The sequence below is a fragment of the Erinaceus europaeus genome, chromosome 21 (assembly GCF_950295315.1).
Source record: "Erinaceus europaeus chromosome 21, mEriEur2.1, whole genome shotgun sequence".
Lineage (NCBI taxonomy): Eukaryota > Metazoa > Chordata > Mammalia > Eulipotyphla > Erinaceidae > Erinaceus > Erinaceus europaeus.
Window position 1 is genome coordinate 24,863,853 of NC_080182.1, and position 25,865 is coordinate 24,889,717.

The following is a 25,865-nucleotide window of genomic DNA, read 5'->3' on the forward strand; positions in this document are numbered from 1 at the left end:
GAGCCTCTGAAATGCAGACATTACTTATCAAGCCCTAGACTTGTTGCTGAGTTTTATTTGTAGGCACCAACAAACTAAGATTTCTACAACAAAGAAAGGTTTGGATGCAGATATGAATGAGAAGTGTTAGTTATATATCTATACAATGGAATATTATCCAGCAGTAGAAGTACCGATGCATGATACAATACTGATCGACCTCAAACATGCTGAGGAAAATATATCAGTACATAAAAGATAATCTATTTTACGACTCATTGTTTATGAAAGGCCAGAATAATAAAAAAATCTATAGAGACAGAAAGCGGATTTATGGTTGCATAGGATTAGTGGTGGTGGTAGGACAAGTGGTAAAAAGAGATGGAAGGGGAGAGGGAGAAAGAATGACTGCTATTAGGCACAAAGATTCTTTATAAAATGGTAAAAAAAAAAATCATGATGATCCAATGAATCACATACTTTTAAACCTTGACTATGGGGAGTCAGGCGGTAGCTCAGCGGGTTAAGCGCAGGTTGCACAAAGCTCAAGGACCAGGGGAAGAATCCTGGTTCTAGCTCCGGCTCCCCACCTGCAGGGGAGTCGATTCACAGACAGTGAAGCAGGTCTGCAGGTGTCTCTCTTTCTCTCCCCCTCTGTCTTCCCCTCCTCTCTCCATTTCTCTCTGTCCTATCCAACAACGACATTGGTAACAACAACAATAATAACTACAACAATAATACAACAAGGGCAACAAAAGGGAATAAATAAATACAAAAAAATTTTAAAATGACTGTACTTTAAACAGATTTATTTTGTATTTAAATAAACATTCTAAAGAGCCTAGTCTTTGATTAATTCTAAATTATATTGAAATGTATCAAACAGTACTTAATTTTATAACTATGAATGTTGAAATATGCTAAGTAGACTTACTGTGGTATAATTTCACAGTGAATAGAATTATTTCATATATCTAAAACTATTATGTTGATTACATCTCACTTAGGAAAAATAATCATAGGCTGATGCATGACCCACAAGCAATTTCACACCCAGACACATACTTAGGAGAACTAAAACAATTATAATAGATATATTAATCATTAATATTTGCAAAAAGAGCTGATTTCATCTACTCAAGACATTTGTAAAATATCATTTAGTAAACTTGTACGAACTTCCTCACGTCCTTAAGTTCCAGAAGGCATTAGACTTTGTATTTACTTCTTTAAGAAAATGGCTGGGGGGAGATAGCATAATGGTTATGCAAAGAGATTCTCATGTCCAAGGAATCCCCAGCACCAACATAAACACCACCATAAACCAGAGCTGACCAGTGCTCTATTAAAAAACAACAACAAAGACTGATTGAGTGAAGTAGGGTGTAGGAGAGGAGGGTATCTAGGCCCAAGTAGAAAATATTTGACTAAATACTTTATGGTGTCTCTGTTAGGTCTTTCCACTTGCTTGCTGTACTTACTGAGTCTAAATGTACTCACTGCAGACTATTGCACACTTTTACTTTAAGGAATATATTTCCCCTAACTTAAGGATACCTGTCGACACATACCCTGTCCCCTGGGCCCTGGTCTATATCTAGGATCTTTAACTGTGCTAGGAAGTGTGCCACCCGAAAAGGAATTACGGAGTACCAGGAGGTAGAAAAGATCTCACGGGAGTATTAGAGCTGGAGGGTTGACATCCCAGGCTTGGCATCTCTGGACACAGTCCAAAGTGAAACATGTCAAGGTGACACTAGTTGCATTGATCTAGTTGAGATTAGCAGATATAGAATCAAATGGTAGGGATCAAGAGAAGTATACAGAAAAACAAGCAAAGCCCAAGAGGTTCCAGGACCGCTTCTGGCCTCCCTGGCCTAAGACCGTAAGTGATTTAATATTTCAAAAGAAGTTATTATTAAAAATACATTAAGGGGGGGCGGGCAGTAGAGCAGTGGGTTAAGCGAAAGGGCAAGGACCAGCGGAAGGATCCCGGGGGCTCCCCACCTCCGGAGGGGGGGGAGTCACGTCACAAAGAGTGCAGCCGGTCTGTAGGTGTACATCTGTGTCTTCCCCTCTCTGCCTTCTCCTCCTCTCTCAACTTCTCTCTGTCCTATCCAACAACGGCAGCCATAACAACAAAGATAAACAACAAGGGCAACAAGTGGGGAAAAAATAGCCTCCAGGAATAGTGGATTCGTAACTGTGGAGGCAAAATAATTAATTAGGCACTGGCATATTCTTTATCTGCTTAAAATCCTACTTTCTGGCTTGGAAGGCTGTCTTTGTACTGTATTGTCTGATAGAGAAAGGGGCCAGGGATCTCTCCAGGGCCTCTTTTAGAAGGACATTAATTCCACCCACGTGTGTCCCACTCCAGCAGGTCCTATTCACTTCTCATATGCACCACTTCCGGATGCCATTATGCTATGTGAGAGGATACCAACTTACCGACTTTGAGAGAATACAAATATTCAGTCTATAGTAATTAACTTGTAAAATATTCTTTACCTTTAATGCTTAGTTATATATACTAAAACAGGATTTTTTACATAAAATTTTAGTATCTGTATTTGAGGGGGGAATGAAAAATGTCTAGGCTAGTTTCTGGAATGTGGCCCATGAAATCCTAGCACCTAAGAGCTTGACAGTCACTAACATTCACTAGTATTGATCTTCTTTCTTAAAAAACTCTTTCTGAGACTTCATTTCTCTGCCATATTTTAGATTATTCTGCTATGTTTTCTTGTTAGCTCTTAGGTGCTGGAACAATTCAAGCCAGATACCTGATTCCTCTAGACTCTTTATTCAAGCAAATTTATTCATGCCTCCAGACCTAGTTCCCACCTACATGTTGATGACTCAGACATTTAAATCTCCAAAGCAAGCCTACACAAAGCATAAGAGTCTCCAGGTCTGAAACATTCCCTTATTACCTTGTAGGAACTCTTGTAATCTCAAAGATGTCTCAAACTCAACTATTGTACTTTCTCTTTCTTTTAAAAATAATTTATCTACTACTTTTGAGAAAGAGAGTTTCACATGAGAAAAATATGTAGAGAAACCAGACATCAGTCTGGGATATGCAGTGCTGGAGAACAAACCCAGGACCTCAGGCATGCAAGTCCATTGCTGTACCAGTTGAGTCATTGCCTTAGTTGTTCTACTTTCTCTCATTTTTAATCACTCTGCTGCCATTTCATGTTCTTCCCCTCTTAGGTGTTCACCTGATTTATATAGTTTTATAAAGAGAGATTGCTTCAGACATTGAAGACATGCTGTTAAGTGTAGCAGTAGAAAGAAATATGAACGAGTTCCCTTGTGATATATTTTATCTCCTCTTTTGAAGGAAATGGTAATGTGTTCTGTTCGAAATAAAACAGGGCAGGTGAGTAGTGAGTGATGTTAGATCTCAAGAGAGTGGACTTGCTCTCTCTGTCAAAGAGGATGAACTTCCCCAAATACAGTTGGATTGGTCTTAGGCTGAGGATATAAGAGTAGCCACATCCCTCTGCTAAAACCTCCAAACAGGTTCATGATTGTTCAACAATTTGTTTGGCTTTGTATGTTAACTCTTTTTTCAGCCACTAGGTTGCAGATGCTACCATGATGCCAAACAGACTTCCCTAGGCAGACAACCCCACCACTGTGTCCTGAAGCCCCACTTCTCCTGATCCCTGCCCCTAGGGAAAGAGAGAGACAGGCTGGGAGTATGGATCAACCTGTCAACACCCATGATCAGCTGGGAAGCAATTACAAACCAGTCCTCTCGCCTTCTGTACCCCATAATGACCTTGGGTCCATACTCCCAGAGGGATAAAGAATAGGAAAGCTATCAGGGGAGTAGATGGGATACTGAGTTCTGGTGGTAGAAACTGTGTGGAATTGTACCCCTCTTATCCTATGGTATTGTCAGTGTTTCCATTTTATATATAACAATTAAAAAAAAAATCTCCAAACAAGCTCTCAGGAATGGACTAGGCTGCATATACTAGTCTGGAAATTACATGGTTGGAGTTGAACATAGCGTACTATGAAAACATGTACATACGTCTAGATCAGAAACATTCACTGAAAGACATTTACCATGAAACAGTTTTCACGTTAAGAAAGTTCTAATGAAGATCATTAGGGATCAAAGAGTAGCTGACGGTGATCCCAAGGGAGGGTCTTTAAGTCAAAAGGAATACCAACACAAAGGGGGAAGGGAAGTTTTGAAACATGGCAAAAGCTGACAGCATCAAGTACATTTTAAGAAGATAATTTTTTCAGAAATATAGGATTTTCAGAAAAGTCATGATTCTGTTTTTCTAAGCAAAAATGTGTCATGCATTTTTTGATAACCTAATAGTTGTCAGCATTGTGAAGTCTTTTGGAGATGTCAAATAACAGGAGTGACTGATTTGCACTGTAGCAGGGACTGATAGGAGGATAGAAGGATGAACTAAATAATGGTAGTCTAGATGTGCAGGCATATATGAATTTTTACAAAATGCCTTCTACTTTGCCATCTGTTTAATGTTTTCATAAGTTGTTGGTAAAAAATTAACCAAGTCACTTGGGAAAGACCATTTTCTATATGTTCTACATATGATAAAAGTCAGATTCATGAAAGGGTAGGTTTTGAGAAATTAGATGTACACGATATAGTAGTCTGGAAATTAGATGGTTGGGGTTGAACAGAAAGGATACTTATTGCACAACAGTTTTGGGAAAAGTAGAATCAATCGAGGCCAGTCGGTAGTGCAGTTGGTTAAGTGCACATGGCATGAAGTCATGGACTGGTGTAAGTATCCCTGTTCAAGTCTGCAGGGGTTCACTTCACAAGCAGTGAAGCAGGTCTGCGGGAGTCTTTCTCTTCCCCTCCTCTCTGGATCTCTCTCTGTCCTATCCAACAACAACAGAAATAACAATAACGAGTAGGATAACAAAGGCAACAAAAATGGGAAAAATGGACTCCAGGAGCAGTGGACTCATAGTGCAGACACCAAACCCCAGTGATAACCCTAGAGGCAAAAAAAAAATAGAGGCCGGGTGGTGGCACACCTGGTTGAGCGCAGTAGTTACAGTGTACAAGAACCTGGGTTCAAGCCCCCAAGTTACCAACTGCAGGGGAAGCTTCACAAGTGGTAAAGCAGGGCTGCATGTGTCTCTCTGTCTCTCTCCCTCTCTATCTCAATTTCTCAATAAATTTCTGGCTCTCAATTTCTGGCTGTCTCCAATAAATAAAGAAAAAAATATAAAAAAAATAGAATCAATCTTCCTGTAATGAGAGTGGGCCTTCATTTTTTAAATTTAGGTAACCTTTTTAGTAAAGGAAGAGTGGAGGAGAATCTTCAATACAGAGTTGAATTAACCAGCAGGATAGTATTTTTATTCTCTTTTATTTTATATTGAAATCCCTTAAATTTTAGGATTTCTCTTAACTGAAATACAACCTAGGTAGCATGGAATTCACTGTGTTAACAATTTGGAAGTATACAGTCCATTGGTTTCTAGTATACTCGACATTATGCAGCACATCTAAATTTAGAATAATTTCAACCTTCAAAATAAACCTTGTCCCACTAAACAGTCCTCACTCCTCACTCCCCCTGGGCCCTTCCAGCAACTAATCTACTTTCTGTCTCCTTGCATTTGCCCTTTCTGTGCTTCTCATATAAGTCACATCATACATTATGTGATCTTTGCCTGCCCTAATTAGTCTAATTCTGTTGCTAAAAAAAATCTTTTTAGAAATATTGCTACATTAATTGAGTTTTGGAATCCAATTGTGCATATTGACTTTTGAAATACAAATGTGCTTAGGTTGGTAAATAATGCTAAGAAAAGCTAGCATACACTGACTACTAACTATGGGTATGACACCATGCTGAGAATATTTAAAAGGATTATTTTGTGGATTCACACAATGTCCTCTGGAAAAATTTTCAAATGAAAGTCAGTCATTGTGACAGTTGAATATTGAGTAGAATATGTGTTTTTAACTTAAGGGAAAAAAACATGTTAATGTTAGCTATTATAATCAAGCAAAGATTACTAAAGTTCTGGGCTCCTAGGAACACACCTAAAATAGATATCCTACATTCTTTCCACCCTAGGGTCCTATTCTCAATGGCTCTAATCCTACTTTTACATCCATGTTTATTAAACATTTTGTCTTTATTTTTATATGTCTTACTGCCTTTCAGCCACCAGGTTCCAGGGTCAAAATACAACTCAGTTTTAGGGAAAACATATTTTCACATCACAACTGACAAGGAACTGATAACATACAGCTCTACAACAAAAACAAATAGTCCAATAAAAAGAGTGGGAGAAACATCTGGGTACAGAAGATATCCATATGGCCCACAGATATATGAAATAAAGCTCTACTTCACCAAACTCATCATTTCCTTATTGGATTGTTGGAAAAGTCATGATACATATTTCCTAGAAAAATACTTCATGACTTTCTTACAACCCAGTATGTTGTTTTTCAATATACATGATTAGGAAGTCATCTACTAGCTGACTGATCTGTAAGATTTCTCATTCCTTTGAAGTCTGCAGAATGACAAAAACTGAAGACACTTAATGATGCAAGGATTCCATGTTGTCTGATCATTAGTCATGTTAAAGGACCCATTATTTCTAAGTAAATTATTTTGTAACATTTACTAAAGTGTTACTATCACAAATATAGGGGTATCCTTTTATTTTACTTATTTGTTATTGTAGGGCTTCATTGCTCTATGTCCATTTTTCTCAGTTATAAAGTGGTGTGTGTGTGATGGGTAGGAAGTAGATGGAAAGAGAGAAGAAAGGAGGGAGGGAGGGAGGGAGAGAGAGGGAGAGAATCCATAGCATTAATGCTTCTCCCATTACCTCAATACTCCCATATGGAGTACCAGGGACTCAGACCTGTGTCACATGGAAGATAAAAAAGGAACCCTCCCAGGTGAGTACACATAGGGTGTTCTTTGAAGTGCTTGTGAAATTAAGCAAATACATGCCACCCTATATACACAATAAGTCCATTACCATTATTTGTGCAAATGAGAAGAAATTATTATTTTTGTGCATTTTATTTATTTATTATTGGATAGAAAGAGAGAGAAATTGAGAGGGGAGGGTAAGCTAGAGAGAGAGAAAGACAGAGAGACACCTACAGCTCTACTTCACCACTTGTGAAGCTTTCCCCCTGCAGGTGGGGACCAGGGACTTGAGCCTGGGTCCTTGTGCACTGTAATGTGTGTGCTTAATCAGGTGGGCAGTCCCAAATGACGAATAGGATTCCCAACCATTCTAATTTGTCCCTAAACATTTTTAACATCATTCATGCTCTTTTGTACTTATCTTCAACAGACATTTAAAATGAAATCATTTTCACTGCAATAAAGTAGTATTTGTTGATAAATCATCTATCCTTTACTTTTTTTTAAGAAAATATTTATTTATTTATTCCTTTTTGTTGCCCTGTTGTTTTTATTGTTGTAGTTATTAATGTTATTGATATTGTCATTGTTGGATAGGTAGGACAGAGAGAAATGGAGAGAGGAGGGGAAGACAGAAAGAGGGAGAGAAAGACAGACACCTGCAGAACTTTACTGCCTGTGAAGCAACTCCCCTGTGAAGCAACTCCCCTGCAGGTGCAGAGCCGGGGGCTTGAACCAGGATCCTTATGCCGGTCCTCGAATTTTGTGCCACGGGCACTTAACCTGTTGTGCTACTACCCGGCTCTATCCTTTAACTACTATATGAATTTTTACCATAAAGGATAACAATTCAATGAAGTCATGAATTTAGAGACATCTACCACAGTTACTCTAGACATATATAAAGAGACCTTATACTTTGCTTTCTATATGACAGAATAAACAAAATCATAACTAAGCTAACCTTTTTCAGTCTGGGGAAATTGTTAAGATGGAAAATTCCTTACCCTTTCCCCTTGAAAAAACAGGACCTAATCAGTAAGCCACTAGTTGTTTACCAAGACCCCGCATACAGGCAAGGCTTATCAGGACCTTTGCACAAGGAAACTGTTTACCAGATGGTTGCAGTTGATGGTGGGAGGATGTGGTGACCCTACCCAGGTTAGGTTCTATTGGCTGTGTGGTTTTGCAATGTTTGAAATTAGCCCGCACTTTGCTTTGAGTGGATCCTGCTTTTTGCTAGGTTTGAAATGATTGGATTCCGTGTTTTCTATAGCATATTATTGGATATAGATTGATAAGGTTATGCATTCCCCCTCCCTGAGTGTATTCTGAAATCCTATAAATTGTGTGGTTTGAGCCTTGTTCGGGGTTGAGCCTGGTGGACTGCCGTCAGTCACCTCTCGACCCGGATTCGAATTCGTGAATAAACATCTTTTGCTTCCTTGCAGTGGATGGTGGTTTGATTTTGCTCACTAACAGAAATCTCCATCTGAAATGAAGAATTTAGAACACCCAAATTCAAACTGCCAAAAATATTTCACTGTATTTCTTTAATCACTAGTTATTATGTGGAGACTCAATCTTTCAATGAGTAAAATGTAACCAATAATTCTTTTTAACAACCATTAGGAAGTAAAAATTCCAATAAAATGAAGTTTTATCATCATTTTAAACTATAATTACCGAATTGTACATATTTTTGTTATCTTTGCAACTACATCTGTTACCCCCTCAAAAAACAATGACACAAGAATAGCATTCATTTTGAATAATGACAAGAATAATATAGACAAGACTGTTGGTTTCTTTGCTTTTAATATTCATGTTTACAGTCTAAGTTCTCTATTTTTGCTGATTGCATGAAACATGTAAATTTATGTTGATTTTTCCATTCACGTTGAGTGGAAACTTGCCAATTACTAACACAAGTAAAATCTTAATCCTGTTCTTTATTTTTTCCAGCAATATCTGTATTAGTTACAAGCCCTTTTTCCTCTTTCCTTGCTTTGAATAAAACTTCAGCCAGTACAAATGGTTTAGGGATTATAAAAATTATTAAATTTAATAACAACAAAACTGCAGCTATGTTACATGAATATTATGGAATATAAATTACTTAGAAAGATAGTTTTGTTGATTGCAATAACTTAGTAAAACAAACCAGAATTTAGCAAAATATTTCCTGAGGATTTCTCTATTCTTTTACCAACTAGAAAGAATTTTATTTATTTTCTTTTTTATACCACCTTATTATCACTGTTATATAACCATTTTAAAAGTACAAGTCAAACTTCAGATCCTGTTTGGGGAAGAAATGTGCTGATATGATACACATAAACACAATTTACTTCCTATGAAATTTGGATTCAAAACCATCTAGAATATTGATGCCATTAAAATATTAATTTTCAAGAATGATGTGACATTTTAGAGGGAATGGGTTAGAGGATCACATTCATAAGACTTAAAGTCATTTGTATGAGTAAATTTTGCTCTTCCTTTGTCACATGTTTTTTTCTTAGGGTATCATTTTTGTTTTAAAATATTTTATTTTAATGAAGAGAGGTATAGAGAGGGAGGGAAAGAGATAGAAAAGGAGAGAGAGAGAGAGAGAGAAAGAGAGAGAGAACAGAGATAAGGGCTAGAGGCACTGCTCAGCCCTGGCTTATGGTGGTGCTGGGGACTGAACCTGGGACCTTGGAGCCTCAGGCATGAAAGTCTTTTGCATAACCATTATGCCGTCTCACCAGCCTGAAATATGTGGGGTTTTTTTGTTTTGTTTTGTTTTGTTTTATCCAAGCTCATTAAAATGAACAGCACCAAATTCTATGCCCATTCAGTTCATGAACACCATTCAACCATTGCTAAAGTTTTTAACTGTTATATCCAAGGGTTTGTTACTCTTTCCCATTCTCAAAAAAATTAGTCAGGTTATATATCTCTGACTCGGGAATGTATAAATGCCATGTCTTCTTGTATGTATGGAGATGATGAGATAGTGCTGAGGATAGTAGTGTGGAATATCACACTGGACTCAAGAACCCTTCAAACTTCCATGTGAGAAAGAAATAGATTATCAGAGAAATCATACTTTCCTCTCAGCTTTCAACACTCTGTTAGTATGGCAGTCATGGAGTTTTTTTTTTTTTTTTTTCCTGCCCTTCCAGACATTTTGTGTATTCACACCTGAGCAGACATACTTGAATTCTCAACTGTGTCTTAGATAGTTAGCTAATTATGATAGTGCTGTAGAAATCAAGTTACTAATTTTCAATAAACACTTCTCTGTTATGCAGATTATTTTCAACTGAAAAGGAAGACCACAGAGTCTCCATATTAAAAGTCCTTTTTCCCCTTTATCTAAACTTGATGAAATAATTGTTTTTCTGAAATGAAAAGATTTGTAACTTATCTTCACCCTTTTGTTTCAGACTCCCAGATTCTTACTAAAGGACCCAGATTTAACTGTAGTCTCCTCACGCATGTATTAAAAAAAGGGGCAGGGGGAAGAGTCAGGCGGTAGCACAGCAGATTAAGTACACGTGGCACAAAGAGCAAGGACCCTGGTTCAAGCCCCCAGCTCCCCACCTGCAGGGGTGTCACTTCACAGACAGTGAAACAGGTCTGCAGGTGTCTATCTTTCTCTTCCCCTCTGTCTTCTCCTCCTCTCTCCATTTCTCTCTGTCCTATCCAACAATGATGACATTAATAACAAATATAACAACAATGAAAAACAACAAGGACAAGAAAAGGGAATAAATAAAGAATAATTTTTTTAAAAAAAAGTTTCTCTTTTGCCAATCTAGCTAATGTTTGAATTATCCCTCCAGTTCAAGAGAAAACCAGAAGGGTGGGATTTTTTTCCCAGTGCCCCAACAGTTGCAAGTAAGGAAAAGAAAAAGACTAGATTATATTCTATGATGACTTTGACTTGGAATCGAGGTAGTCAACATGCATCCAAAGTTTATAGTTTACATTGATATTTAAACCTTCTGTTACAGGTCTGCTTAGGGAAAGCTACCCCTCTCCCTGCACCCTGCAGCTATCCAGGAAGATAGGTCCAAAAAGTGGCTCAAAAGTGTGTCTGCATATATCCTGCCCCAGGCACTCTCTCCCTCCCTGACTGCAAAGGCCACGATATGCAGATGGAGGCAGTTGTGAGCACCTGGAGACAAAGGCTGGGACCCTGAACATCCCCAGAATGACTACAAAGCCTGGAAACCCAGGAATTTCGAGGTCTCTCACTGCCCTTCCTCTCAGGGCTCTACATGCTCCTATGGTGTGTACTTTCTTCTTTGGTATCCACACCTTCTCTCAATAAATGCTCGTCTCTCTGAAGCATGATCACTTCTTGTATTTCTCCATGTAAAGGCGACTCTAGATTCCTTGCAGCAGAACTTAAGGGAAACCTCTGCCCTGCTTCCCCCCTTCAGTCCCCTCTAACACTTGCTGTGGCGAATGAAACTAGAAATGTAACTTCTAATTAGCAATTACTGTGACTAGGGCCAGGTGGCAATTCACTAGTTAAAGAGCTGATTCCAGGACTAGGGTAGAGACTGTAAAAGAAAAATTAATACATTAAAAAAAAAAAGGCTTTGAGACAGGCTAATGAAAATGATGGTGACATAGGAGGGTATATACTCTATGACCACATAGTCAAACGACATCAGAAATGAACTCTGATTTTCTGTCACTCCATCCACACTTATGAGTTACTTTGCTGAAAAGAATTATTTCGTATCTAGCCCTCTCTTATATTGTCTACTGGTCTCATCATCTACCAATATGAATTATGGATTGTTACTCTGTGATCAGTGGCTAGCCGGGATGTTGTCAGATTCTGAAATAATTTGCCAAATACAAAATTTGAAAGGAAGCAAAGGGATATTCATCAGAAATATGTGGACAGGGGGCCAGGCAGTAGCACACCAGGTCAAGCGCACATGGTGTAAAGCGCAAGGATGGGACAAACCTACATCATATACCATGTGAAGTGATGCACTGAGAAGTGGCATGGCTTTCAAAGTGATCTACTACAATCTAATTATGAAGGAACACCAGAAAAATTCAAACAAAAGAGCATTCAAGCATATTAAAGTAAAAAAGAACAAAGGCAGGCTAAATAATTACTCTAGATTTAAAGCAGTGAAAGGAAACCCATCACTCAAACAAAGCAACCCCTCATAGAATGGGAGAAGATCTTTATATGCCATAAATAAGACAAAAGGCTAGTAACCTAAATATATAAAGAGCTCTCCAAATTCCAATAACAACAAAAATGACCCAATCATAAGTAGGAAGAGAAAACAGAAAATTCACCAAAGAGATCCAAAAGGTCAAGAAACACATGAAAAAATGCTCCAAGTCTTTGATTGTTAGAGAAATGCAAATAAAGACAACAATGAGATACCACTTCACTCTTGCAAGAATGCCATACATCAGAAAAAGTAGCAGCAACAAATGCTGGAGAGGTTGTGGGGACAAAGAAACCCTCCTGCACTGCTGGTGGAAATGTAAATTGGTCCAGCCTCTGTGGAGAGCAGTCTGGAGAACTCTCAGATGGCTAGAAATGGACCTACCCTATGATCCTGCAATTCCTCTCCTGGGGATACATCATAAGGAACCCAACACACCCATCCAAAAAAAAATCTGTGTACAAATATGTTCTTAACAGCACAATTTGTTATAGCCAAAATCTGGAAACAATCTAGGTGTCCATCAACTGATGAGTGGCTGAGAAAGTTGTGGTCTGTATATACAATGGAATACTACTCAGTTATTAAGAATGATGAATTCACTTTCTTCACCTCATCTTGGATGGACCTTGACGGTTTCATGTTAAGTGAGATAAGTCGGAAAAAGAAGGATTAATATGGGATGATATCACTCAAGAACAGAGGTTGAGAAATAAGAACAGAAAGAGGAAACAAAGAAGAACTTGGACAGGGTTTGGTGTACTGCACCAAAGTACAAGACTCTGGGGTGAGGAGGGGTTGACATCAAGACCTGGTGACCAACAGTGGAGGAGGATACAGGCTGGGGGTGAGAGTGTTTTGCAGAAAACTGAGAAATTTTACACATGTAACAACAACTGTATTTACTGTAAAACATTAACACCCCCAATAAAAATATTTTAAAAAGAGAAGTGAAAGAGACTAGAGTATTAAATGATGTGTAGAATCTAGACTGAGTCCTGCTTTAAAAAACAAAATATGTGGGCCAGGTGGTGGCACACCCTTGCCGGGCTAGCATGGGGGTGCCTCTTCCCAGGCGTGTACTCTCTGGGTTGGAGAGAACTCTACCAGAGGCAGCCTGGGCTGCTACTCACTCAGTGACGGGAGGGAGATAACTAAGGAACAGACATGAGGTGGCGAGACAATACGAAATCTTGATTGATCAGAGAGCCCAGGATTTTAAAGGGCAGATCCAGAAGTGGCAAGTTGGAAATGGAAATCACTAGGAAAGGAGCAGAGAAAGGCAAAAGGGGGCTGGGAAGGTAGAAACTTCCTTAGCAACTGTTGCAAATGTTTTTACTGGTAGGATTAATATTACCCTGCAGGCAGGGAGGGTCTAGAGGAATAGAAAGAAGATAGATCAATGGAATGGAATGGGTGGGGATCTTTCAGGCAAAACAATGATTATGTAGATAGGCCATAATATCAGGAACGCAGGGTGCTTTGTGAGGCTCCTCACAATTTCCCGACACACCAAGTTAAACATATATAGTACTAAGAACAAAGATCTGTGCAAGAATACTGGTTTGAGCTCCTGGATCCCCAGCTACAGGGGGAACACTTCACAAGCAGAGAAACAGGTCTGCAGGTGTCTCTCTGTCTATCTTTCTCTATCCCTGCCCCCTCAATTTCTCTGTCTTATCCAATAAAAAAAAATGGCTACAAGGAGCAGTGGATTGATAGTGCCAGCACCAAGCCCCAGCGATAACCCTGGAGGTAAGAAAAAAAAAGGCTATATACTTATTGATAATATGACTGATATATATGGATTAGATATCAGATATCAGTTTTAAATATACAGACTTTGATCCTTACTATGATTTTATTTAGGAGGATACTCCTGCCCTATTTCTATCTAATCTCAAAGGTTTCAGAAAACTTAATGAAAGAAGGAAAAGAGAACATGATTATTTAAACCTCTCTGAAAGGGAAGGAGTTTATCTGGAACTTTACACTTCAGTCTTCCCAATTTTGTAACTCCATAGAAAAACTGGAAGGTCTTTAAAAGCACTAATCCTTTAACTCCCACCCCCCCCCCCACAGGCTCATGAGAGTTTCTAGCTCTCAGTTTTCCAGTGAAGCAAAACCAAAATAGTCTGTTTCCATGAGAACTGACAATGCCTTCTCTTTGCCTTATGTTGAAAGGTGCATTCAATTAGCATTGATAATGGGCTGCAGAGTCCTAAAGTAGGTCAGGAGGTCAGTGAGACAAAGAGGCAGATTTATGGGGAGAATGGGCAGCAGCACTGTCCACAAAGTATGTTTTCATGTGAAATTATTCTCAATCATTTTTAGGGTCCTCAAATTTGGTAACAAATAGCGTTCCTTTTTGTGTTAATTGAAAGGGGACTAAGATTACTGAGCACTACTAGTACTTTCCTCTAAATATTTAACAGTTTCTGGTCTAATATCCAAATCTTTGGTTCATTTGGAGTACTTCAAAATGTGGTAAAATGTGTTGGTCCAATTTCATTCGCTGCACATTTCAACTCATTTTCCCCCCAACACCATTTGATAAATGCCTTCCTCTCTTCATTTGATATTTTGCTTTATTGTCAAAAACCAGGTTGTCTGCAGGTATGTGGGCTTATTTCTGTGCTCTCCATTCTACTGCACTGGTCTCTGTCTATCGTGATACCACTACCAAGCAGTTTTGATTTTAGTAGCCCTGTAGTGTGTTGTGAAGTCAGAAGTGTGATGCCTCTAATCTTGCTTTGGATATTTTCTGGGTCCAAATACATGTTGTGTATCTTTTGCTCTATCTTTTAAAAAACATCTTCAATAACACAAATCCAACTGAAACAGAAACACAGATAAACCAATGGAAGTAAATCAAACTGAACAGCTTCTACACAGTAAAGAGAATCACAACCAAAACTGAGAGAGTTCCCAAGGACAGGAAGAAAATCTTTCTATCATCAATGGGCTAAAAACTAAAATCTATAAAAAAATTCAGGTAACTCAACAATAAAAAAAATTGAGGGGGAGGAATATATGGCTAGATCTTTCTCAAAGAATAAACCCAAAGAGTTAACAACAGCATGAAAAAAATGCTCAAAGTCACTGATGATCAGGGAAATGCAAATAAAAACAGCAATGATACACTACTTTACACCTGTGGAAATATCATACATTAGAAAAGACAGAAGCACCAACTGTTGGAGAGGTTTTGGGGGAAAAGGACTCTTCTACACTGCTGGAAGGAATGTAAATTTGTCCAACCTCTGTGGAAAACTGTCTGGAAAGTTATCAGAATGCTAATAACAAACCTACCCTATGGCCCAGCAATCCTTCTCCTGGAGATATACCCAAAGGAAACAAAGACTTAATCCCCCAAAGAGACCTATGCACACCTTGTTAATAGCAACCCGATTTGTAATGTCCCAAACTTGGAAGCAACCCAGATGACCAACAACAAATGAATAGTCAAGACAGTTGTGATATATATATATATATATATATATATATATATATATATATATGTTGGAATATTATGTAGTTGTTATAATGGCAAAGTCATCTCCTTTGCCATATTTTGGATAGACCTCTAAAGGATCATGTTGCGTAATATAAGCTAGAAAGAGAGGGGCCAGTACTGAATGATCTTACTCATAGATAGAACTTAAAAAACAAGGACTGTAGTGAAAACACAGTGAAACTTAGACTGGGTCTGGTGTATTGCACCAAAGGAAAGGAGGGAAAAGAGATAATATGGAGCAGCACTGGAGCCCTGGTGCTTGGTGTATGATGGGTAGAAAGGACCTGGGGGGGGCAAGTTTATCAGTGAGAGCTAAGTTATACCTGTGTGTCAACAACTATACTTAAACACCCCATTGAATATATATTAGTGATTTAATATTCATTTACAAAATTATGAAATAACAGATATGTAACTCCACACCATTTCTACCACAGGAGTTCTGTGTCCCCATTCCCTCCATTGGAAACTGTAGTAGTTATCTCATAGTCATAGATATGGGTTGACTATTATTTCTATAACTATATTTATATATTTGCCCTTTTTTTCTATGCTCCTGCCTGGTCTTCCTTCCTAAGCCACACCTATACTTAGTGCTACTTTCTAATGTCCCTCCGTTTTTCCTCTTCTATCTCTAGGTCTTGATGGAATTGAATTCAGAGCCCTCTGGTCTTCTTCCCCTAATATTTCTTCCCCTCTCTGGAGGTATGGAAGACCATTTTTTATGAGGTACAGAAGTTGTAATGTCTGGCTTCTGTATTTGCTTCTCTGATGGACATGGGTGTTGGCACGTTGATCCATGCCCCCAGCCTGTTTCTATCTTTCTCTAGTGGGATAGGGCTCTTGAGAGAGGAGGTTCTGGGACACATAGATGAAGTCATCTGTAGTATCTGCAACTTGGTGACTGCAAGGCAGTAAGATATAAAACAGGACAAAATATTAAATAAAAGTAGCCCAAAATTAGGAACAGAAAAGGTGAGAATAGGAATCTTAGATGGATAAACTTAGGAAGTCCATTTTTGGTAAGTTCCTAGGGGCCCATGACTTTAGTAATTTTTCCTTGAACATGATAAAAAGTTACTGGGGGCCAAGTGGTGGCACACCTGGTTACGTGCACATATTACAGTGCACAAGGATCCAGGTTCAAGCCCCTGGTCCCCACCTGCAGGGGGAAAGCTTCACAAGTGGTGAGGCATGGCTACAGATATCTCTCTGTCTCTCTTTCTATCTCTGTCTCCCCATCCCCTCTCAATTTTTCTCTATTCAATAATAAATAGAGTTTTGTTCTGTTTTTTTTGTTTGTTTGTTTCATCCAAGATCGCAGTTTTCTCCCCACCCACTTTAAATTTCTTAATCACCCAGTGCTCATTTGTGCTTTAAAATACTATTATGGGTCTGAGAGGCTGGATAGAAATCTTTGTTCTCATGGCACAAAGCGCAAGGACCGGCATAAGGATCCTGAGCCCCTGGTTCCCCACCTAGAGGGGAGTCGCTTCACAGTGGTGAAGCAGGTCTGCAGGTGTCTTTCTCTCCCCGTCTTCCCCTCCTCTCTCCATTTCTCTCTGTCCTATCCAACAACAACGAAATCAATAACAACAACAATAATAACTACAGCAACAATAAAAAACAAGGGAAACAAAACAAAAGGGAAAATAAATAAATATAAAAAAATAAAAAAAATTTTAAAAAGAAATCTTTGTTCCTACTAAGTATACATTTGGAAGCCATCTAGCTGGGTAGTAATCCTATGAAAGTAGCTTAAATAGGGCAGCCCCCAGAGAATTGACTGGAAAGGAAGTTATTTCCAAGTTCTGTGTGTTTGGTTATAAAGGTAAGAAATATCTACACTGCACACACACACACACACACACACACACACACACACACACTCACACACTCTTTCTTCTTAGAAGAATACAGTGAAAATAACAAAAAACTGACAGAACACAACTCTAGAGATAGAAATAATTCCAAGTTTTTATTTCATTCATAATTTCCATTGTCCTGTGAACAATGACACCAACATCAAGAATTTCCCATAGAAGTTAAGAAATGAGAGATTGGGATGTCACTACTTCCTCAGAGAGCGCCTCAGGTTTCTCTTTTGTCAGATGGGAATGGAACCCCATTTTGCTATGTCAGGAATTGCTATGATACTCAAATCAAATCATACACAATACGGTGTAGAAGTACTATTGAATTCTACACAAATATGGAGGGCTGTCTTAGAAGCAATATTTTCTTGATTTTTCAGTGAGTCACTTGATGCTGAGCAAAAGGTCGAACTTTATAAGATGTAAAATAATTCACAGAGGTTCTCTGTAATAGAATTATCTTACCACTAGAGCAATCACCACAGGCAAGACCCATGTCTAGAAACACATTAGTATTCTCTGAATAGCAACTATGCCTGGACATAAGACTGGAAATGGAGGCGAACAGATTCTGAAATCCTTTGTTGATTCCTCAAAATCATCATTAAAATGCTGGTTCCTAGTACAATGACTGGAACATTAATGTGATACTGAGGTGGTTTTACCTCATTCAATATGTTAGAAAAATTATTATATTTATTTATTTATTGGATAGAAACAGCCATAAATTGAGTGGAAGGGGGAGGCAGAGGGGAAAAGAGATAAGAGAGATGCCTGTAGCCCTGCTTCACCACTTGTGAAGCTTTCCCCCTACAGGTGAGGAGGACCAGGGAGTTGAACCAGGGTCCTTGTGCACTGTTATATATGCACTTAACCAAGTGTGCCACCACCCAGTCTCCCCCCAAATTTTTTTTCCAAAATTACTTTGTTGAGGAAATGCTGATTTACAGGCTCATTGTTGATAGAGAGGGAGATTCTGGCACGGGTCCTGGTGCTTCGTACTACCTGTGCTTAACCCTTGTGACTGGTGAAGCAGAATTTTGATTTTACCGCTCTAAACCATTCTGGTTCTCTCTCTCTCTACCCCTTTCACTCTAATCTAAAAAACTAAGAAAAAAGTTTCCATATGAGATTTTCTATTCCTTTTCAAAAAAGTATTGACTCGCTCCTCATTCTTTCAGTAAACAAAAGGAAGAGAAGCGCAGTGGAAAGCAAAGGAGAATCCCCTTCAAATGTACCTGCACAAGCACCTGATCTACTGACAGATCACAAAGGTTCAGGTTTGTGAGGGAAGACCACAGTAGGTGCTTAGGAAAGTGGGGGCACAGACCAAGGTAACAGAAACAGTGTGAAATTATTCTCCTACTAACGGATAATCTTATAAATTACTATTGATTCATTATGTCAGAGGTAAAAAAAAAATAGATTTAATACATCCAGCCTTCTATTTGTCTATATCATACCTCTGAGTATATGTATTTTCTTTAGCCCAAATATTTAAATGTCTCCAATTTGTAAGATGATCAAATTCTGACACTAGGATTAAATGCTTTAAGCAGCCCTCTCCCCACCTCTCTCCCTCCCCCATCTCTCTCTATAAATGCATATATATATATATATATATATATATATACACACACACACATATGTGTGTGTAAGTTATCCAAGTTATCCACAACAATAGGCTAGATAGATAAAATCCAGTTGGCCCTGTCAGTATACAAGATGCTGTTATTAGTAGATATCCTTACTATCCATAAAACATAGTTAGGTCAAGTATATTACCACAAATCCTAACCATCAGATTTTCAAAGAAAAACAAGCTCCCAACTAACTTGGTCATAATAACAATTAACTATTGCTATTTTACACTTTTTCTAAGATTACAAGGAACTCTTCTCATTCTCTTCAAGATCTGTATTTCTCCTAGTCCTCGAAGAACCTGTGCCCATATTTCTTGAGGATTTTTTCTCTCTGATATCTTACCGTGTTATATTGCCTCTGTTGACCTCAGCTAAATCAAGCTACAGTGCCGCCATCCCATGTTATGCTGCTACAAACTTGCTACTGTGGATGGTCTCCAGAGAGTCAAGCCTGGATGTCAACCTCCCAGTTTATCTAATCTGGTGAGATCTTTGGGACTATCTAGTCCCATTTCAGATAGCACATTTTCTAATACAGTTACAGATAGTAGCTTCAGGCAAGGGCCTAGGATACTAGGCACATGTGTACATGTATACACAAGCAAGTGACAATTACTTACCTCAAATTAAAAGTGTTAAATAAATAGCCCTCCGTGATTACACTGAGACCTAATAACCCTGCCACTAATGGAGTAGCCTAAAGAAGGCATCATACATTTCCTAATCACATATTTACTACTTAGCCATAGGCACCCTCCTCCCCCACCTCTTCATGTCCCTCAATCACTCTATTCAATTCACTGCACAAAAGATACGTTTTTCCATCCTTTTGAAATCTCTTCTGACAGAGCATCAGCATTATTTTTCACCCTCTGAGAAGCTTCAGAAGAAGCACTATACAACTGGCCAAGACTTAACACTGGCCAAAACTAGATATCTAGTAAAGGACAATTATTGACCCTAAGACAACCTTTGATAGACTCATCAAACAAGTAAATGCTGATAACCTTGAGGCTAACTAAGACTCAGCTAGAATACCAGATCTATTTCCTTCCTAACTTGAGACTAGATCCTACCAACCTAATATTGGTTTGGATACAACTAAAGACACTCAGCACTTTAACAACGGGAGAAAGCCTATGCTTGTCAGATAAAGAAGTGACTACAACTTCGACCTGAGAGTGAGATCATCCCATATTCATCCTTCTGTTTCTGACTTATTTCACTCAACATGATTTTTTCAAGGTCCATCCAAGATCGTCTGAAAATGGTGAAGTCACCATTTTTTACAGCTGAGTAGTATTCCATTGTGTATATATACCACAACTTGCTCAGCCACTCATCTGTTGTTGGACACCTGGGTTGCTTCCAGGTTTGGGCTATTACAAATTGTGCTGCCAAGAACATATGTGTACACAGATCTTTTTGGATGGATGTGTTGGGTTCCTTAGGATCTATCCCCAGGAGGGGAATTGCAGGGTCATAAGGTATGGGATGATCTCACTCTCAGGCCGAAGTTGAAAAACAAGATTAGAAAAGAAAACACAAGTCGAACCTGAAATGGAATTGGAGTATTACACCAAAGTAAAAGACTCTGGGGTGGGTGGGTGGGTGGGGAGAATGAAAGATCCATGGAAGATGGGTCCATGAAAGATGATGAATGACATAGTGGGGGTTGTATTGTTAAATGGGAATCTGGGGAATGTTATGCATATACAAACTATTGTATTTACTGTTGAATGTAAAACATTAATTCCCCCCCCCCCCAAAAAAAAAGAAGTGACTACAAAAACTAGGTAAGGGCAAAAGACTAAACACTTAAACAATGGGATCTTTGGTGGCCACTGTCAGGTCATCCCATCACCCAGGGTCCTAAACAGGAAATGCTTGGATTCCTCCATAGATAATATGGGAATATGGGATCCCTCTTTCTACCATTACTGGTCACACCCTTTGGGAATGCCATTATAAGCCCTTTTGTAGGCTTTTTCAGGACTGTACCCTCAATGTGAAATAGCAACAGTAGGGACTTCACCACTCTCTGAAGGGAGGCTGAGTCGTCCTACTTTGCCACTTGAAGAAGATTAACTCAGAAATCAATGCAGTGTAGACTGTTCCCAGCTGTGACTATGGACTGTGAGTTTTCCGACAGGGACTCAGAGGAGGTACAGACTCCTGCACTAAATATGAATGGATATGGGCCCTGGGTTAGATCATTGTGCTAAACAGTTAATTACAGTTATGTATCTTAGTCAAGTTTGTGTGCAACTCTCTGTCCTAATCCTGCTTCCTAGTTTTACTCTCAACTCTGACGCCTTCTTCCCCAACAGTATTTCTGCTCCAACTCCATGTGAGCTATCAAGCCCAAGCAAAGATTATTAAGAAATAGGCTCCTAGGAACATTCATAAAATAGACTTGCTAGCTTCCTGCCACCCTAAGACCCCTACTTCATCAGCTCTATTCTTTCTTTCTTTATTTTTAAGGATATTTTAAATATTTATATATTTATTCCCTTCTGTTGCCTTGTTTTTTATTGTTGTAATTATTATTGTTGTAATTATTGATGTTGTTGTTGGACAGGACAGAGAGAAATGGAGAGAGGAGGGGAAGACAGAGAAGGGGAGAGAGAAATAGACACCTGCAGACCTGCTTCACTGCTTGTGAAACAACTTCCCTGCAGGTGGGGAGCCAGAGACTCCCACCCAGATCCTTACTTTGGTCCCTGTGCTTTGCACCATCTGCTCTTAACCCAGGACGCTACTGCCCAGCTCCCGCTCTATTCTTTCTTTACAGTTCCATGTTGATTAAACAATTTGTCCTGCTTTCCATCTTGCTGCATTTCAGCGAACAAGTTTCAGATCCTGACTTCCCTGGACAGATAACCTCACTAATTAATATATACTGAAAGCTCCCCCTCTCCAGAGCCCTCCTCCATTAGGAAAAGACAGAAACAGACTGGGGGTATGGATCAACCTGACAATGCCGAGGTCCAGTGGAGAAGCAATTACAGAAGCCAGAACTCCTACCTTCTGCACCCCAAACAGAATGTTGGTGCATATTCCCAGAGGGATACACAGTAGGGAAGTTTCCAATGGAGGGGCTGGGATACAGAGCTGTGGTGGTGGGAACTATATGGAATTATACAATTATACCTCTTATAGTCCTGTGTAAAATCATACCCCTTACAATCCTGTGTTAAATCACTAAAACAATTATATCCCTTACAGTCCTGTGTTAAAACTAATATAAAAATAAAACATTAAAAAAAACCCTCAAAATGAAAAGTTAGAAAAAAATGTAATAACATTTTGTGAAACTGTATGTTGTCATAAACACTGCTTGTTGAATGGAGCAACATTAAGGAAACTTTTTCATTTTAAAAATACTGGTCTTGGAAAAAGGAACTGAAGTTGAATTCATCTAATTCTGCATCTAATGAAGAAAAATGGCACTGAAATTCTGAAAGGAATGTGAAATTGCTGTATGTTCTAAGTGTCTGTGAATAAAATAGGTGAGGAGAAGGAGAAAAATTCAATTTAACACTGAAAGTAATTTCCATCTTTCCTCCCTTGAAAAATTTACGTGAAATGTCATGTGTTGTCATGGAAACAGTGAGATCAAAAATCTGTTTGTGAATACTTGAAGTTATATGCAAAATTGGCAAGTATAAGTTGTTTTTGTTGTCTCTTACAGGGTAGAAAAAGACTGATAATGACAATACACAAGTATCTTTATAGTTATTCTAAATCTTCCCTTGGTATATGTTTTGTATGTGTGTGACTTCCCAAAGTTATTTCCTTTGGTTTTCTTCTTTGGGAGCTGATAGGAAGCCCCTTGTCCAGATCTGATAGTGCCACAGAGGTATACATCTAAAATATAATTTTAACCTTTTCCAACCACTTGCAAATCTTTAACGCAAAGAAAAAGTCTATCCAAATTTATGTGTTTCATGTTCAGATCACAAAATACTTGAAGCAATATTTGTAGTTTAAAAACCACTGTGTTTAGGACAAGACACACACTTGGGTTTGAATTCTGGCTCTTCCATTTAGTTACTGTGTAACCAAGACAACATAGTTAACTCATCTTATTTCAAATTTATAAAATAGAATCAATTTGATCAACTTTCGTTCAGAATTATCAATTAGTAATCTAGACATAAAAAAACACAATTATAAGTTATTATTTCCCTCCAGTTACTTATGCTAATAAGTAGAATCAAAGTTGGCATAAATAAAACAGATCTATAATCTTCAAATACCTTCTATTGCATTTGAACTTTTTGATGGTATACATTCTTATCACTCTTAATTCATAGCAATGATTCCCATTACATGTCTTGAACTCTGTCAAGGGTCTATCTGATCTATTCAGATGTCACTTCCCAGTCTTCAACTGCACACTGTTAATCAATGGAGAGCCACTGAGAAATAAAGCTCAGGTACCTTTATTTCATAAATGTGAATTCAGATTCAAAGAACAGTCAGTCTCTAGTTGAAGACTGTTGTTAGTGAGGAGCAGAGCCCAAATTCTTATTCAAAATTCCAGAATTTGTATCTCACAGATACAGTCATGAGAGCTCCTTCCATATACTGTGTTACTCTTTATCTCTCTCTGTTTTACTCAGAATGACCGTTCTTCTTTTTTAAATTATCTTTATTTATTGGATAGAAACAACCAGAAGTTGAGAGGGAAGGAGGAGATAGAGAGAGACACCTGCAGCCCTGCTTCACCACTCGCAGGTGGGGGCCAGGGGCTTGAATGCAGGTCCTTTCGCACTGTAACATGTTGCTCAACCAGGTGCACTACCACCTGGCCCCATGACTGTTCTTCTTAAACATGGATAATTATGTGACTATATAAAAATTTACCAAAGACTATAAGAGCAAGAATATGAAGGAATTCTTTCTATCTCCTCAATATCTTCTTTTCCTAAAACTGATGTATATGAGACCTGACCTTTCTTCTACTTTACAAAAGAAATACATTTACTTGGTTCATCCTTCTCCTTAATAAGTCACAGTAAGCCAGGAGGAGGAAGTAGAGGAGGAGGAATGCACTTTCTTCAGGAAAACTTGAAACGTCCTATAATCATACAAATCATCCACACCCCTTTCTTGTTTTAAGCATATTTCTAATCAAATTGGATGGTAGCTAATTTCAGAACTTTCCAACATCAGATACATGATAAGTAAGTAAGAATTTAGTGGCTTTACCTTTTCTGTCTCCAAATTACTATCCAATAATTCATCTTCTTTGAGGTCCAGTCTTGGGAGAAGCAAAAAAAAAATGCTAAGAAAATTTGAATACTAAGAATTTTGTATCACATATTTAAATAACTGAGCATTTTTCAGCTAATCTTAATATAAGTTAACAGTAATTGTTAGCACTAGAAATTTTCTGAGGTGTACTTCAAAAAAACAAAACAAACAAACAAACAAAAAACAAAACTGTAGAAGAGAGACTTTAATGCTCTACCCAGAGCCTTCTGAGTTCAGATCAAAACACTCATATTCAAACTGTCCATGGACCATATCAGTCTTTTCCCTACTCACCACCTTCCTTTCCTCTTCTCTTCACCTCTCTTTTTCCCTTAAGGAGTAAAGCAAACATCCTCCCCAATTCTAAATTTAAATCAATAGGCATCTCTACAAGACAGTAATCTATAGACTTTAAGTACTGTTAGCCTTTTGAGAAAATCAGGGCAATCTGACAATGGCTTGGGTATTATATAGTCATTTTTTTGTTGTTTTTCAGACAACGTTGATTTATAAGCATATTAATTTCTCAGAAGTACAATTTCACATTATTCAAACTATGTTATAAACTTTTTAAATGGAAAAATACAGGTAATATACTAGAAAAACAAAGCAAGTCAAAACCAAAATATGTTATGAACCATACTCTCCACCAACGTACAACTATTGTTCCACGAAGTCCACTGGGCAGCCCTTCCTCTTACAGCCCCTCTCCTCCATCTCACGCTGCAGTCTCAGTACTGCAGACAAACCTTTGGCTTCAACTGACTTTTGCTTATTACTTAGTGTTTTTTTTTTATTTTTGTATCCCATATGAGTAAAATTAATCGATAGTTCCTTTTAATAAAAACTCCTGCAGTATTTTTATAAGGTTAGTCCATAATAATGAGTGCCTTTAACTATATTTTTGTTACCAATTCATCACTCTTTTAAGCTTATAATAACTTAGCCCAATAAAGTGTTCTTGCATAGAGGCCTTTTACATTCAACATTCAGACAGTATCATAACTGTTCTTTCTGGTATTTAGAGTTTATGTTGAGAAGTCAACTGATATTCTCATAGGACTTTCCCTATAGCTGAATGTTTAATCTTCTTGCTTTTACAATTCTCTTTTTTTTATATTTGCTATTTTTATCATTACTTGTCTTCAAGCTTTGATTTAGGTTTATTTTGAATGGAATTTTTCAATCCCCTTAGATCTGATTGTCTATCTTCTTTATTTGAAGTAAACTTTCTGTTTCTTTTTTAACTTTATTTATATTTATTTTTCCCTTTTTGTTGCCCTTGTTGTTTTTTATTGTTGTTGTAATTATTATTGTTGTTGTGGGATAGGACAGAGAGAAATAGAGAGAGGAGGGGAAGACAGATGGGGAGAGAAAGACACACCTGCAGACCTGCTTCACAGCCTGTGAAGTGACTCCCCTGAAGGTAGAAAGCCAGAGGCTCAAACCAGGATCCTTCTGCCGGTCTTTGT

The 25,865-nt window shown here is 38.2% G+C and overlaps 1 long non-coding RNA gene across 1 annotated transcript in view; it reads right to left on the reverse strand.

Annotated features, from left to right (window-relative positions):
* Positions 1 to 25,865, reverse strand: part of LOC132535288 (uncharacterized) — a 475,133-nt gene that overhangs the window by 282,877 nt on the left and 166,391 nt on the right. The window contains exon 4 of the long non-coding RNA XR_009547067.1: positions 24,349 to 24,400. This is a non-coding gene — a long non-coding RNA (uncharacterized LOC132535288). The remainder of the gene's footprint in view (positions 1 to 24,348; positions 24,401 to 25,865) is intronic.